Source organism: Vigna unguiculata, chromosome 10 (genome assembly GCF_037176805.1).
Source record: "Vigna unguiculata cultivar grain cowpea cultivar isolate G323 ecotype 2 chromosome 10, ASM3717680v1, whole genome shotgun sequence".
In the NCBI taxonomy this organism is placed as follows: Eukaryota; Viridiplantae; Streptophyta; class Magnoliopsida; order Fabales; family Fabaceae; genus Vigna; species Vigna unguiculata.
The window spans coordinates 21,660,683-21,676,993 of NC_140801.1; the positions used below are offsets into that span (position 1 = coordinate 21,660,683).

Genomic DNA, 16,311 nt, shown 5'->3' on the forward strand with positions numbered 1-16,311 from the left:
ATACTACTATTGGCCAACTTCTTTCTTGTGAATTTTTTTCCTATTTTTATATTTAAAATTTCGATTATTTAGATCTCAAATAGTAAAAATTACTAAAAAAATTAAGTAACTGTCACAAAAGCAAGAAAATTTTCAAATTTAGTAACACCATTAATCCCCTTTAAGTATTTGGAACAAGTTTCTCATGAAATTTTGAGCAATTTGTATGTAGAAAACCTGAATTATTTAAGTTGTAAATAGTAGAAAGTATAAAAAAACGACTGAAAATTTGTTACCTAGAGATTGAATTTGTTAAATTTCAGAAACTAATCCCATTTGAGTATCCGCCAACATGTTTATTATAAAATTTTGAGTTCTTTTTGTACATAAAATCTCAATTATTTGAATTGTATATAGTTAAAAATAGTAAAAAGAATTACAAAAGTGTTACAGGAGATAGAACTTGTCAAATTTAAGAACACAAATCCTATCCTGGTATTGGCCAACTTGTTTCTTGTTAAATTTTTTGCAAGTTTTGTATAAAAAATATAAATTATTTAAATAGTAAAGAGTAAAAATTAGTAAAAAAGTAAAGAAGTGTCATAAAAAGAACAAAATTTTCAAATGTCATAACACCAATAATCCCTTTGACAATTTGCAACGAGTTTCTTATGAAATTTTGAGGAATTTTTATGTACAAAACATGAATTATTTAAATTGTAAATAGTAGAAAGTAGTAAAAAAGAATTGAAAAATTATTACCTAGAGATTGAATTTTTTAAATTACAGAAACTAATCACATTTGAGTATCCGCCAAACTGTTTGTTATGAAATTTTGAGATCTTTTTGTACGTAAAAGTTGAATTATTTGAATTGTAAACAGTTAAAAATAGTAAAAAATTAAAAAAGTTTTAGCAGGAGGTGAAATTTGTCAAATTTAAGAAAACAAATCCTATACTAGTATTGGCCAACTTCTTTCTTGTGAATTTTTTTCCTATTTTTATATTTAAAATTTCGATTATTTAGATCTCAAATAGTAAAAATTACTAAAAAAATTAAGTAACTGTCATAAAAGCAAGAAAATTTTCAAATTTCGTAACACCATTAATCCCCTTTAAGTATTTGGAACAAGTTTCTGATGAAATTTTGAGCAATTTGTATGTAGAAAACCTGAATTATTTAAGTTGTAAATAGTAGAAAGTATAAAAAAACAATTGAAAATTTGATACCTAGAGATTGAATTTGTTAAATTTCAGAAACTAATCCCATTTGAGTATCCGCCAGCATGTTTATTATGAAATTTTGAGTTCTTTTTGTACATAAAATCTCAATTATTTGAATTGTATATAGTTAAAAATAGTAAAGAGAATTAAAAAAGTGTTACAGGAGATAGAACTTGTCAAATTTAAGAACATAAATCCTATCCTGGTATTGGCCAACTTGTTTCTTGTTAAATTTTTTGCAAGTTTTGTATAAAAAATATCAATTATTTAAATTGTAAAGAGTAAAAATTAGTAAAAAAGTAAAGAAGTGTCACAGAAAGAAGAAAATTTTCAAATTTCATAAAACCAATAATCCCTTTCAAAATGTGCAAGAAGTTTCTTCTGAAATTTTGAGCAATTTTTATAAAAAAAACATGATTTGTTTAAATTGTAAATAGGTGAAAGTAGTAAAAAACAATTGAAAAATAATTACCTAGAGATTGAATTTTTTAAATTTAGAAACAAATTGCATTTGAGTATTTACCAACCTGTTTGTTATTAAATTTTGAGATATTTTTGTACATAAAATTTTAATTACTTGAATTGTAAATAGTTAAAAATAGTAAAAAGAATTAAAAAAGGGTTACCAGGAGATGGAATTTGTCAAATTCAAGAACACTATTATCTCCTTTGACTATTTGCAACAAGTTTCTTATCAAACTTTGACCAATTTGTATGTACAAAACATGAATTATTTAAATTGTAAATAGTAGAAAGTAGTAAAATAAATTGAAAAAATTTTACCTAGAAATATAATTTTTTAAATTTCAGAAACTAATCCCATATGGTACATATAAGTTAAATTATTTGAATTGTAAATAGTTAAAAATAGTTAAAAGAATTAAAAAAGGGTTACGAGGAGATGGAATTTGTCAAATTTAAGAACACAAATCCTATCCTAGTATTGGCCAACTCGTTACTTGTTAAACTTTTTGCAATTCTTTTATATAAAATATCAATTATTTATTTTGTAAATAGTAAAAATTAGTAAAAAATTGAAGAAGTGTCACGAAAAGAATAAAATTTTAAAATTTCATCACACCAATAATCCTCTTTGACTATTTGCAACAATTTTCTCATGAAATTTTGTGCAATTTTTATGTAGAAAACATGAAATATTTAAATTGTAAATAGTAGAAAGTAGTAAAACACCATTGAAAATTTGTTACCTAGAGATTGAATTTTATAAATTTCAGAAACTAATCCCATTTGAGTATCTGCCAACCTATTTGTTATGAAATTTTGAGATCTTTTTGTACATATAAGTTCAATTATTTGAATTGTAAATAGTTAAAAATAGTAAAAAGAATTAAAAAATTGTTACCAGGAGATGAAATTTGTCAAATTTAAGAACACAAATCCTATCCTAGTATTGGCCAACTCGTTACCTGTGAAATTTTTAGCAATTTTTATATATAAAATATCAATTATTTAAATTGTAAAGAGTAAAAATTAGTAAAAAATTAAAAAAGAGTCACAAGAAGAAGGAAATTTTAAAATTTCATAACACTAATAATCCTCTTTGACTATTTGCAACAAGTTTCTCATGAAATTTGGAGCTATTTTTATGTAGAAAAGATGAATTATTTAAATTGTAAATAGTAGAAAGTAGTAAAAAACAATTGAAAATTTGTTACCTAGACATTGAATTTTATAAATTTCAGAAAATAATCCCATTTCAGTATCTGCCAACTTGTTTGTTATGAAATTTTGAGATCTTTTTGTACATAAAAGTTCAATTATTTAAATTGGAAATAGTTAAAAATAGTAAAAAGAATTAAAAAAGGGTTACTAGCATATGGAATTTGTCAAATTCAAGAACACAAATCCTATCCTAGTTTTAGTTAACTTGTTTCTTGTTAAACTTTTTGCAATTTTTTTATATAAAATACCAATTATTTAATTAGCATATAGTAAAAATTAGTAAAAAATCAAAGAAGTCTGACAAAAAGTAGAAAATTTTCAAATTTCATAACACCAATAATCCTCTTTGACTATTTGCAACAAGTTTCTCATGAAATTTTGAGCAATTTTTATGTGGAAAACATGAATTATTTAAATTGTATATAGTAGAAAGTAGTAACAAACCATTGAAAATTTGTTACCTAGAGATTGAATTTTATAAATTTCAAAAACTAATCCGATTTAAGTATCTGTCAACCTGTTTGTTATGAAATTTTGAGATCTTTTTGTACATAAAAGTTCAATTATTTGAATTGTAAATAGTTAAAAATAGTAAAAGGAATTAAAAAATATTTACCAGGAGATGGAATTTGTCAAATTTAAGAACACAAATCCTATCCTAGTATTGGCCAACTCGTTACTTGTGAAATTTTTTGCAATTTTTACATATAAAATATCAATTATTTAAATTGTAAAGAGTAAAAATTAGTAAAAAATTAAAAAAAAGTGTCACAAAAAGAAGAAAATTTTCAAATTCTATAACACCAACAATCCCTTTGACAATTTACAACAAGTTTCTTCTGAAATTTTGATCAATCTTTATGAAAAAAACATGATTTATTTAAATTGTAAATAGTAGAAAGTAGTAAAAAATAATTGAAAAATTGTTACCTAGAGATTGAATTTTTTAAATTTAGAAACAAATTGCATTTGAGTATCCGCAAACCTGTTTGTTATGAAATTTTGAGATATTTTTGTACATAAAATTTTAATTACTTGAATTGTAAATAGTTAAAAATAGTAAAAAGAATTAAAGAAGGGTTACCAAGAGAAGGAATTTGCGAAACTCAAGAACACAAATCCTATCCTAGTATTGGTTAACTTGTTTCTTCTTAAACTTTTTGCAATTTTTTTATATAAAATATCAATTATTTAATTTCTATATAGTGGAAATTAGTAAAAAATTAAAAATGTGTGACAAAAAGAAGAAAATTTTCAAATTTCATAACACCAATAATCCTCTTTGACTATTTGCAACAAGTTTCTCATGAAATTTTGAGCATTTTTTATGTAGAAAACATGAATTATTTAAATTGTAAATAGTAGAAAGTAGTAAAAAACAATTGAGAATTTGTTACCTAGAGATTGAATTTTATAAATTTTAGAAACTAATCCCATTTGAGTATCTGCCAACCTGTTTGTGATGAAATTTTGAGATCTTTTTGTACATATAAGTTCAATTATTTGAATTGTAAATAGTTAAAAATAGTAAAAAGAATTAAAAAATTGTTACCAGGAGATGGAATTTGTCAAATTTAAGAACACAAATCCTATCCTAGTATTGGCCAACTCGTTACTTGCGAAATTTTTTGCAATTTTTATAAATAAAATATCAATTATTTAAATTGTAAAGAGTAAAAATTAGTAAAAAATTAAAAAAGTGTCAGAAAAAGAAGAATATTTTCAAATTTCATAACACCAATAATCCCTTTGACAATTTGCAACAAGTTTCTTCTGAAATTTTGAGCAATTTTTATGAAAAAAACATGATTTATTTAAATTGTAAATAGTAGAAAGTAGTAAAAAACAGTTGAAAAATTGTTACCTAGAGATTGAATTTCTTAAAGTGAGAATCAAATTGAATTTGAGTATCCGCGAACCTGTTTGTTATGAAATTTTCAGATATTTTTGTACATAAGATTTTAATTACTTGAATTGTAAATAGTTAAAAATAGTAAAAAGAATTAAAAAAGGGTTACCAGGAGATGGAATTTGTCAAATTTAAGAACACAAATCCTATCCTAGTATTGGCCAACTCGTTACTTGTGAAATTGTTAGCAATTTTTACATATAAAATATAAATTATTTAAATTGTAAAGAGTAAAAGTTAGTAAAAAATTACAAAAGTGTCACAAAAAGAAGAAAATTTTCAAATTTCATAACACCAATAATCCCTTTGACAATTTGCAACAAGTTTCTTCTGAAATTTTGAGCAATTTTTATGAAAAAAACATGATTTATTTAAATTTTAAATAGTAGAAAGTAGTAAAAATAATTGAAAAATTGTTACCTAGAGATTGAATTTTTTAAATTTAGAAACAAATTGCATTTGAGTATCCACGAACCTGTTTGTTATGAAATTTTGAGAACTTTTTGTACATAAAAGATCAATTATTTGAATTGTAAATAGTTAAAAATAGTAAAAAGAATTAAAAAAGGGTTACCAGGAGATGGAATTTGTCAAATTTAAGAACACAAATCCTATCCTAGTATGGGCCAACTCGTTTCTTGCGAAATTTTTAGCAATTTTTATATATAAAATATAAATTATTTAAATTGTAAAGAGTTAAAATTAGTAAAAAATTAAAAAAGTGTCACAAAATGAAGAAAATTTTCAAATTTCATAACACCAATAATCCCTTTAACAATTTGCAACAAGTTTCTTCTGAAATTTTGAGCAATATTTATTAAGAAAACATGAATTATTTAAATTGTAAATAGTAGAAAGTAGTAAAAAACAATTGAAAAATCTTTACCTAGAGATTAAATTTTTTCAATTTAGAAACAAATTGCATTTGAGTATCCACGAACCTGTTTGTTATGAAATTTTGAGACTTTTTGTACATAAAACATCAATTATTTGAATTGTAAATAGTTAAAAATAGTAAAAAGAATTAAAAAAGGGTTACCAGGAGATGGAATTTGTCAAATTTAAGAACACAAATCCTATCATAGTAGTGGCCAACTCGTTACTTGTGAAATTTTTTGCAATTTTTATATATAAAATATCAATTATTTAATTTGTATATAGTAAAAATTAGTAAAAAATTAAAGAAGCGTGACAAAAAGAAGAAAATTTTCAAATATCATAACACCAAGAATCCTCTTTGACTATTTGCAACAAGTTTCTCATGAAATTTAATGCAATTTTTATGTACAAAACATGAATTATTTAAATTGTAAATAGTAGAAAGTAGTAAAAAACCATTGAAAATTTGTTACCTAGAGATTGAATTTTATAAATTTCAGAAACTAATCCCATTTGAGTATCTGCCAACCTGTTTGTTATGAAATTTTGAGATCTTTTTTTACATATAAGTTCAACTATTTGAATTGTAAATAGTTAAAAATAGTAAAAAGAATTAAAAAATTGTTACCCGGAGATGGAATTTGTCAAATTTAAGAACACAAATCCTATCCTAGTATTGGCTAACTCGTTACTTGCAAAATTTTTAGCAATTTTTATATATAAAATATCAATTATTTAAATTGTAAAGAGTTAAAATTAGTAAAAAATTAAAAAAGTTTCACAAAAAGAAGAAAATTTTCAAATTTCATAATACCAACTAGCATGAGACCCGAGCGTACGCGCGGGTCGTGTTTTTGGTTTTTAAAATTTTTGTTTAGAAAACAGATTTTAATATTATTATCAATAAATCAATAATTTAACTTAAAAGTTATAGATGTTATAATTGTCAATTTAGATATATTCAAACGATAAATTCATCTAACAATGATATAATTATATATTTATGTATAATTAATTATTGTTATGTACTATGTGTTATATGTTATGTGTTTTTGAGTAATTTGGAATAATCAATTTGTGATGACATAGATTGTTATTTTGTTTAGATTAAGAAATGTCAGTATGATGTTTTTTAGAAGTTTAATTACAAAACATTGTTTGTAATAATAAGTTTAGAGTTTTAGTCAAGATTAAAGAGTAAAAAATAGGTTTTAATTTTTTTTGTTTTGGATTTTCTTGTTAGATTTCAAAGTTATTTAAAATATATTTGAAATAACTTAATCATGTTTTTTTTTATATTTTTAATATTTAAAACAGATTTTATTGTTAATATATATAAATTAGTGATTTGAATAATTATTATTATTGGTTTAATTATTTAAATATTATTCTTATTTAATGATTAATTATTCACCCAACTATAAATTTTGGAAATAAAAGAACACATAGTGGGATAATCCTGACAAAATTTTTCAGATATAGATACTTTATTTCAATTCACACCTCTTGAACTGACATAGTTGGAACACTTTTATTGTATTTGAATTTTTTTATTTTTTATCTTAATTTATATTAAAATTAATGTAATATTCTTATATTCAAATAAATAATTATGAGTAATTTTTATATATAAATTTTAATGATATGAGAAAAAGATAAGTAATTAATTATGAGTACTTTTTATATAATATATTAAATAAAATTAAAATTTATAATTAAATTTCTAAATTATAAATTATATTAAAATGAAAGGTATTATATGGATTGTTGTTAAATTAAAATGTAGGCATATTATACAATATAACATAAAATTGATGTTTAAATTTTTCAAAAGAAGCATATTTATAGATATAAACCTATAAACAATTTAAAACATTGAAGAAGCATTTGTTTAATAATAATAATAATAATAATAATAATAGTAATAATAATAATAATAATAATTATAATAATAATAATAATAATATCAATAACAATAATAATAAAAATATTAATAATATTAACTTTACTAAAACTACAAATATTAATAATAATACTATTACTATGATTAATTGAAATAATATTCTAATACAAATAGTGCTAAGACTAATAATCTATAACAATATATAAAGGGGATTTTCCTTTTTGTGTCCACCTTTAAAAATACTAATTTTACCCTTTAAATATAATAATTTATTAAATTTTTAAAAATTGACTGTTATTTTTACAAATATTTTATAAAATCAGCTATTTCTGCTTCTTCTCCACTTCTTTATTTATTAATGGTTATTCTTTCATCTGTTTTGATATATTTCATTTTATTTTTAATAAATATAATTTTAGGTTATTTATTAACTTAATAATATTATAATATTATCACCTACTAATATAATTTCATATTTATTTACACAAACACAGTAACGTTGTGTTTACGCTGGTTAAAAGAGAATTACGTTATGTTATTTTAATAAGTAATATATTTATGGCTGTTTTATTTTTATGAAAAACACTAATCTGTATAGTTAATAAAATATTATAATAAAATTTAACAAAATATTATATTATCACGCATTATCTATTAAATGCATAATTTATAATATCTTACATAGTATATATCCTGTAAGCCCCTTTTTCAGTGTATAGAGTTTGGGCCTGGCCTTTTCGGAGGCCCAAGGCCAGCCCACTAAGGGACCCCCTATACCCCCCTCTCAGCTCACAGTTGCCTCCTGTCTCCCTTTTCAGAAACAGCAGCTTCCTCTTCTCCTCTGGTCCCCTACGAGGTGTCTTGCTAGGGCACAAGGTCATCGTTTCAGAGCTAGCAAAAACCATCCTTTTTCCAGGTAAGCTGAACCTTAGAGTTTCTGATCCATTCTTTCCCCTTTTTCCGCTGTTTGAGCATGTTGGTCAGTTAAGGTTCCGTTTACTTACCTCGTTCTGTGCTGATTTCCATGTTCAGCTCACTGCTCTAGCCCTTGGAGCTGAAATACTTCTTAGTCGCGGGTCTATTTCGTTTTAGCATCTAAGCAAGGTAAGGGAAGCTAGATTCATCTGTTTTAAGTTATTCTTGGCTGTTTTTGGTCGTTGTCTATTTGTATGCGTGCATAGTGTGCTTTTGTTGGATGAAATGGAGTTGTATGTGTGTTTGGGAGTGGATCTGGGCGGTTTTCGCCATTGCATGTGGGTGGGCAGTGATGAACTCTGCTAATTTCGCCCAAGCGAGCTCGTCTCGCCTAGGCGAGAGTACCAGAGTGCTCACTGCCACGAGAACTCGCCTAGGCGGCCCTTTCCCGTTTTGAGCGACGCATAGTCTCGCTCAGGCGAGAAGACCTCGCCTGAGCGAGATCTCGTGAAGCCTCCACTGTCGCGCGTCTCGCCTGGGCGAGAATTCGCTGTGTTCTGTGAGGACAGCATCTCGCCTGAGCAAGAATTCGTGAAGACCCCCTTTAGCTTATCTCGCTTGGGCGAGAATCTGCTGCATCAGGAAGGTCAGCGTCTCGCCTGAGCGAGTGTGCGAATGGGTGCTATGTTTCCTTGGCTGTTAAATGATTTATTGCATGCATTGTTTCGATTATTCCTCTTAAATATGATATGAGTGAATATGCTTGGGTGTTTGGATTTTATGAACGAAATTGGCATGCTCGGTATGAGATTTATCATGGGTTGTGGTTTCGTGATGCTTTAACATGAAAATTGGATGAATGACCAAAAAGAGGTGGGAATTGTATGAGAAACATGACTATGATTGTGAGATAGGCGTAATTCCATGAGTCCCATGGGGAGACTCCATGGTGGCGTGTAGTGTATATGTTAAGATAAGGATTCAAGTAAGGATCGCATCCCGAAACTCTAAAGGGTCAGTGAGTCTCAGGTAGAGAAATCTGACCCAAGTGGTGAGAGTAGCGGGAGGCCCTAGTCTCTGGCAGGATAATGGCCTTAGACGCTTAAAGGCTAACCTTGTGTGTGGTAGGGTGAAACCCATTGGCAATGGCTCTGCAGAGCAGTAGAGGCCACCACAAGTGCAAGCGTCCGGTGAATCCGATCTTAATATATGTATCCGGATAATTGAGTCATAGTGTCTTACTTGTCTGCCATAACATGATTTATGTGTCTCCGTGCTGTATGCCTGTGGATGTTTATGCACTTATTCTTTTACACTATGCTAAGTTTCATGTTACACTAGCTTACCCTTGCATTTTTATGTGTGTTCCTGTTATGTTTTCTTTTTTGCGATGATCACCTTCTGGTGGGAGCAGATGAGAGGGAGGTTCGAGATGGATCCGGGAGAAGCAGCGGTGCGGCCTAGATTTCCTTGTCTGGATGTGTTAGGAGCAGTTTCATGGCCATGAGGCCTTTTGTGTTAGTTGCCTTAGTGGCAACCCTTTTGCAAAACTGTTGCACTCCTTTAAATTTTCTTTTGCTTAGGACTATGTGGTATGCCTAAGTTTCCTTTTAAGTATTTCCGGATGACTGTAATAGTTATCTCCTCTACGTTTTATGTTCATCTAAGTGCTTCTCGTTATTATAACTGTGTGATATTTTATTTAGTAGTGTAATCTATTAAAATGGGATGTCACATATCCAGTACCAGATTCTGTTGTATGATTCCATTTATTAGAAGCCAAAAGTACATATTTTAATAATTAATTTATAAAATTTAAAATATCTCAAAGTTGGACAATAAAAATATAAATATAAAACGTAGTACATTTAAATCATAAAACTGTTTTACTAAACTTTAATACGAAATATTTGAAAAAAAAGACTTTGTTGAAGATTCTTACACTCCATCAAATACTTGATAATGCAATAAGTTGCACCACGTCTTTATCTATGGACATCTCTATCTTCAAAATAAGTTTTTCTACCAATGTTTATCTGTAACTGTAGAAGACTTTTCCTAACACTTAATGGAAAATTCAACTTCACATAATAAGGATAACATGCAGTTGAATTAAATATTCTTATGCGGATAAAATCTCAATAACTAATTTTAATTGTGGTCATTTAAATATTAAATAGTGACATCAAAATAAATATAAAATAATAAATTATTATATATATATATATATATATATTATTAATATTGAAATAAAAATAAACTATTATCTAAAATAAAAAAGAAAACGGTAACAGCAACAAATACTCCTATCTAAAATATGGCTTCTAGTAAGATAGATGTGAGTATGGTATTCAACTTTGGAACCTCCTCCTCAGCAACAAATACTTCTATCTTTTCTCATGGGATTGCATCAGCAAATTGCAAAACAATGTCATCTACAATAATAACAGGTATGCAACTAAATATCATAGCCTCTACCAATCTTAGGCTCCAACGGGTCCATCCAAGTGGGTATACGCAAAACACAGCTACTGCATGTCCTTAAAGTACGTGGTTGGATGCTTAGTGGAGACATCAAATAGAGGATTGTCCTTAAAAGTTCTCCCACACTGCTACTCTTGCACCTCTGCAAGATTACACAACATGGCCCGTTTATAGTTAGTCCAAATTACAATAGTTATATGAATCAAAGTCCCTAGTCATTGCATCTTTTATAAGAAAATGTAAATTAGATTTCTTATGCAGCTATGATATAGAAGAAATAAAAGGCTACACACTCGGACATTCTTGTTTAAACTTGTAATAAGGCCTACCTTGCATAATAACCACCTTCAGAGTCATTGCCAACATCATAAAAGTCATCGAAAATACACAAAAATGACCTAGGAGTCTTATTAGGAATTAGGTGGGTGTGGATTTTCTTGGTGAAAAGTATGGAGATATGGTATTTGAGCCCTCTTTCGGGCATATGTGATTCCTCTGTCCAAAGGTTTGAACCAATGTAGCACGCTTTAGCAGTTAAAGAATCCCCTCTTTCAATTGCCTTCTCTTCCATATACAAATTAATATAAATATATAATAAAAGTGGTATAAATAATGAATGTTGAAAATAATGCACAAAATTTGTACCTCGTAATGAAAACATGCCCCAAAATTTTGAGGAACCACAAAGAAGTGATGTGCCCCCTATGTGAGCCTTCAATAAGGTCAGTTGGAAGAAATAAGCTTTATGGCACTTCTTATCATTTGTGGTCATTGTATACAGGGGTATAAAACCTCTTCTAGATTAAAGTTTCAACAGGGCCAGATAAGAGAAACCGGTGATTAAAGATTTTAGTTGCAAACATATGGTTGAGGCATCTTGGATCTTTTTGCAGAATTTTCTTATTATACTTACTTGGAAGTTCATATACAAAAACCTTCAATCTCACCAAAGGGATTATCTTCCAATACATCATCAACACTACCTACAGTTGGTTTAACCACAACATGCTTATAACCTCACAAATTTAAAAAGTGTATTAGATTTCAATATATCTCTAGAAATATAATTGTTTAATATAATTAATTGAGAAAGTACAAATAAAACTCTGACCGTGTATAATTGCATATATGAAGCAGCATAAATCTAGATACTGAATAAGAGCTTAGTTTATAAGTTTCATTAAACCATGTGGTTTCAAACTATTTTAATCCAATACACATAACACATGAGAAAATATGACCAAATCAATTGAAAAGCCTCACATTCAACTACCACATATTTCCAGCTTATTTATTCAAAGAAAATAGTTAGTTGCATTTTATGGCCAACCCTTTTATTTTAATCCCATTTCTGGATGAAATCCACTATGGTTTACCATGCTAAATTCTCTCTCCCTATAGCAATTATCTAAGATTTAAATAGACATCGTTAACCTGCTTCACATTTTATTTATTTCTTATTATTGGTGTAGGATATTCATTAAATAGTAAATATTCACAGTTTTGAAATATTCTCATTTAAAACACAACACTTTTAGTTTCAAGTATACTGCATAATTGCCCATTGATCTTTATTTATACCTCTCTTCTCTTATTTGATCTCCTTCCCAAACCCCAAACCCAAACAAATCCTTCCTTAAGAGTTACACATGCATTGAAATGAGGAAATGTTCTAGCCACGTAATCTAAAAAGTAAGCTTTTTGCCACAAATGCAGACAACAATATCCAAGAGGCCTTTCTACTTCAAGTGGTATTTTTTGATTCCAATATATTTTATTGAAGTAAATATTAATAAAAATAAATGTTTAGCACAAATTTTGGCAGCAAGTAGAAGAAAGTTTTCCTGCTCTCTCCAAGCACGAAAAAAAAAATTGAAGCCTTGTCTACCAATTTTACAAAAAGTTTCCATACTACATTTCAAAAACTAAAAAAGTAAGGACCAATGTTGTACCTCTGAAAAAAATTGTCAGCGAGAATTATTTCCTCTGTCTCCTTGAACTTCTTTCTAACATCCAAATTTAGGTCCTCGAGCTTTGAGCAGGGCTCAAACTCATTTGCAATATCCCTCACCGTACTAATGATAATAAAATAAGCAGTACATTATAAAGATACATAATGGATATTTTAAGTCATACATTACGAAGACAGAATTGATAATATAAATCATATGCAATATCCCTCATCTTCCTGAAAAATGTTTGTGCAAATATAATGACTATTTCACTCTTCACCGAATACAATACAATACCTTTTTCTCAGATGGTATAGCTACCCGATTTGTTGCATTAGATGACCCCGTCCTATAATGAGTACTTGAAATATCAGATCCATCAAACAGAAAGAAGAAAAGAAGAACAACCAAGAAGCAACTAAAAAGTTAATAAATTAAATAAATAGAAAGAAAAGTACATTCATCAAATGAAACAATAAATCGTAACATGTACCTTCTATGTGCTATTTTAACAACAAACACCATCTCCCCAGCATTTCAAACGGCTACAGAAAAAGAAAAAATAAGCACACAGATAAATGAAACGCCTTTTCTTGAAGAGACATAAAAAAAAGGTTTTCTGCAAAGATCAAACATTTGAAAGCAAAATACATAAAACCCAAACCAAGATATGATATAGTTGTAAAATTGTAAAATGGTAAAGACAGAATTGGGAGACATGAAGCATAGAGAACAACACCATCAAGGAAAACATGTACAAAAATCAAGACAGAAACATAGACATCTTCATTTCAGTCATACTTTTTCTTCAATCCACAACCATACACATTACAAAAAATCTTACCCTTTATTCAATCTACAACCATAGACATCGAAAAAGCAACTAAACACACAATAATGATATTAAAAACAAAAAATAGTAAATATACTTCATGAAAACAAAAGGTTTAGGTTTTTCTTCAAAACAATGAAAAAACAAAAGGTTTAGGCTTTTCTTCAAAACAATGGAAAAAGAAGAAGTAGAAAACAAAAGTAGAAGAAGACCATGAAGGAGGAGAAAGAAAACTCAAGCTACTGACTTTAACCAACTATTAAAACGTACTAATCCAGAGGACACCATCTTCATCACAAAAAACCTGAAAAAAAAAATAAACCTTTCATGAAAAAAAGAAGAAGGAACACATAAGAATTAAAAGAAAAATAAATAACACCATAAAAAATAACAGAGAAATCTGAACATAGCTTTCAATAAATACTAACCCACTGCTACAACATATTTAACAGAAAAAAAATTACAGAAACATAACCTTTTATAAAGAAGAAGGACCACAAAAGAAGTAAAAAAAATAGCACAATGAAGAACAACAAACAAATCTCAACAACAAACCACAAATAGACGAAAAAAAGAAAAGAAAAGAAGACCACCAACAATAACATCATCATCCTCAGTCATTCTATTTGTTCAAAAATACTTTCTAAAAACGAAAACTTGAACCTTTTCTTCAACCCACAATAATAGATGTATCAAGTATAAAAAAAATAAATACAACAACACCATCAACAACAACAAAACATGTTCAAGATTTTGTTAAAAATACCTTCTAAAAATAAAAACATCAGTGTTTTCTTCAAAACGAAACACATTGCAAAAATTAAATCTTTCACGAAGTAAAAAAAAAAACAGAACAACAACAACAACAAACACAACAACAACAAACACAACAAAAAAAAACTTAAGTTGGTATGAGGAAAAAGAAAGAAGAAGGATTGAAGAAGAAGGAATACGGAAGAAGAAAAAAAGAAATTACCTCGACGAAGTTGATTGCCTTGGAGAAGAAGATCCTACCGATTCCCTTGCAAAAATTAAATATTTCACAAAGTAAAAAAAAATAACAGAGTAAGAAGAAGAAAGAAAAAAGATCCTTGAAGAAAAAAGAATAAATTAAGAAATAGAAAAAAAACTACCTACACCAATCAAAACTTCTGTCAACCTTCAACAAAAGAAAATAGAAAAAAAAACTTAAGTTGGTATGAGGCAGAAGGAAGAAGAAGGATTGAAGAAGAAGAAGAAGAAGAAAAACAGAAGAAGAAGAAGAAGAAGGAGGAGGAAAATGAAAGAAGAAAAAAAATTACCTCAATGAAGTTGATTGCTTGGGAGAAGAAAACCCTACCGTCAACATTCAACAACAACAAACTGGAAATTAAAAACAAAACGAAAACCTAACTTGATATGAAGAAGAAGAAAGAAGAAGGATTGAAGAAGAAGAAAAAAAGCTAACCTCGAGTAAGCTGATTGCTTTGGAGAAGAATGATGTTGCTGTCTGACAACGTCAATCAATATTTAAAAAAGACGTTCGAACCGCGAAAACACAACAACATCAAAAAGATAAAAATACCCTCAATTTTAACCATGTGTTAATAAATTAAAATGTCTATTTCAGTAATTTACCTACACTAGGAATTTCTTAGATATATAGTAGATAATCCCTTTGACAATTTGCAACAAGTTTCTTCTGAAATTTTGAGCAATTTTTTTGAAAAAAACATGATTTATTTAAATTGTAAATAGTAGAAAGTAGTAAAAAACAATTGAAAAATTGTTACCTAGAGATTGAATTTTTTAAATTTAGAAACAAATTGCATTTGAGTATCCACGAACCTGTTTGTTATGAAATTTTGAGAACTTTTTGTACATAAAAGATCAATTATTTGAATTGTAAATAGTTAAAAATAGTAAAAAGAATTAAAAAAAGGGTTACCTAGAGATGGAATTTGTCAAATTTAAGAACACAAATCCTATCCTAGTATTGGCCAACTCGTTACTTGCGAAATCTTTACCAATTTTTATATATAAAATATCAATTATTTAAATTGTAAAGAATTAAAATTAGTAAAAAATTAAAAAAGTGTCACGAAAAGAAGAAAATTTTCAAATTTCATAACATCAATAATCCCTTTGACAATTTGCAACAACTTTCTTCTGAAATTTTGAGCAATTTTTATGAAAAAAACATGACTTATTTAAATTGTAAATAGTAGAAAGTAGTAAAAAACAATTGAAAAATTGTTACCTAGAGATTGAATTTTTTAAATTTAGAAACAAATTGCATTTCAGTATCCACGAACCTGTTTGTTATGAAATTTTGAGAACTTTTTGTACATAAAAGATCAATTATTTGAATTGTAAATAGTTAAAAATGGTAAAAAGAATTAAAAAAGGGTTACCAGGAGATGGAATTTGTCAAATTTAAGAACACAAATCCTATCCTAGTATTGGTTAACTTGTTTCTTATTAAACTTTTTGCAATTTTTTTATATAAAATATCAATTATTTAATTTGTATATAGTAAAAATTAGTAAAAACCTCTTAAAGAACTGTGACAA

The 16,311-nt window shown here is 27.5% G+C and overlaps 1 pseudogene; it reads right to left on the reverse strand.

Annotated features, from left to right (window-relative positions):
• Positions 1–10,788: 10,788 nt before the first annotated feature.
• LOC114171206 (putative beta-1,4-xylosyltransferase IRX10L) lies at positions 10,789–13,452 on the reverse strand (annotated as a pseudogene).
• Positions 13,453–16,311: the final 2,859 nt, after the last annotated feature.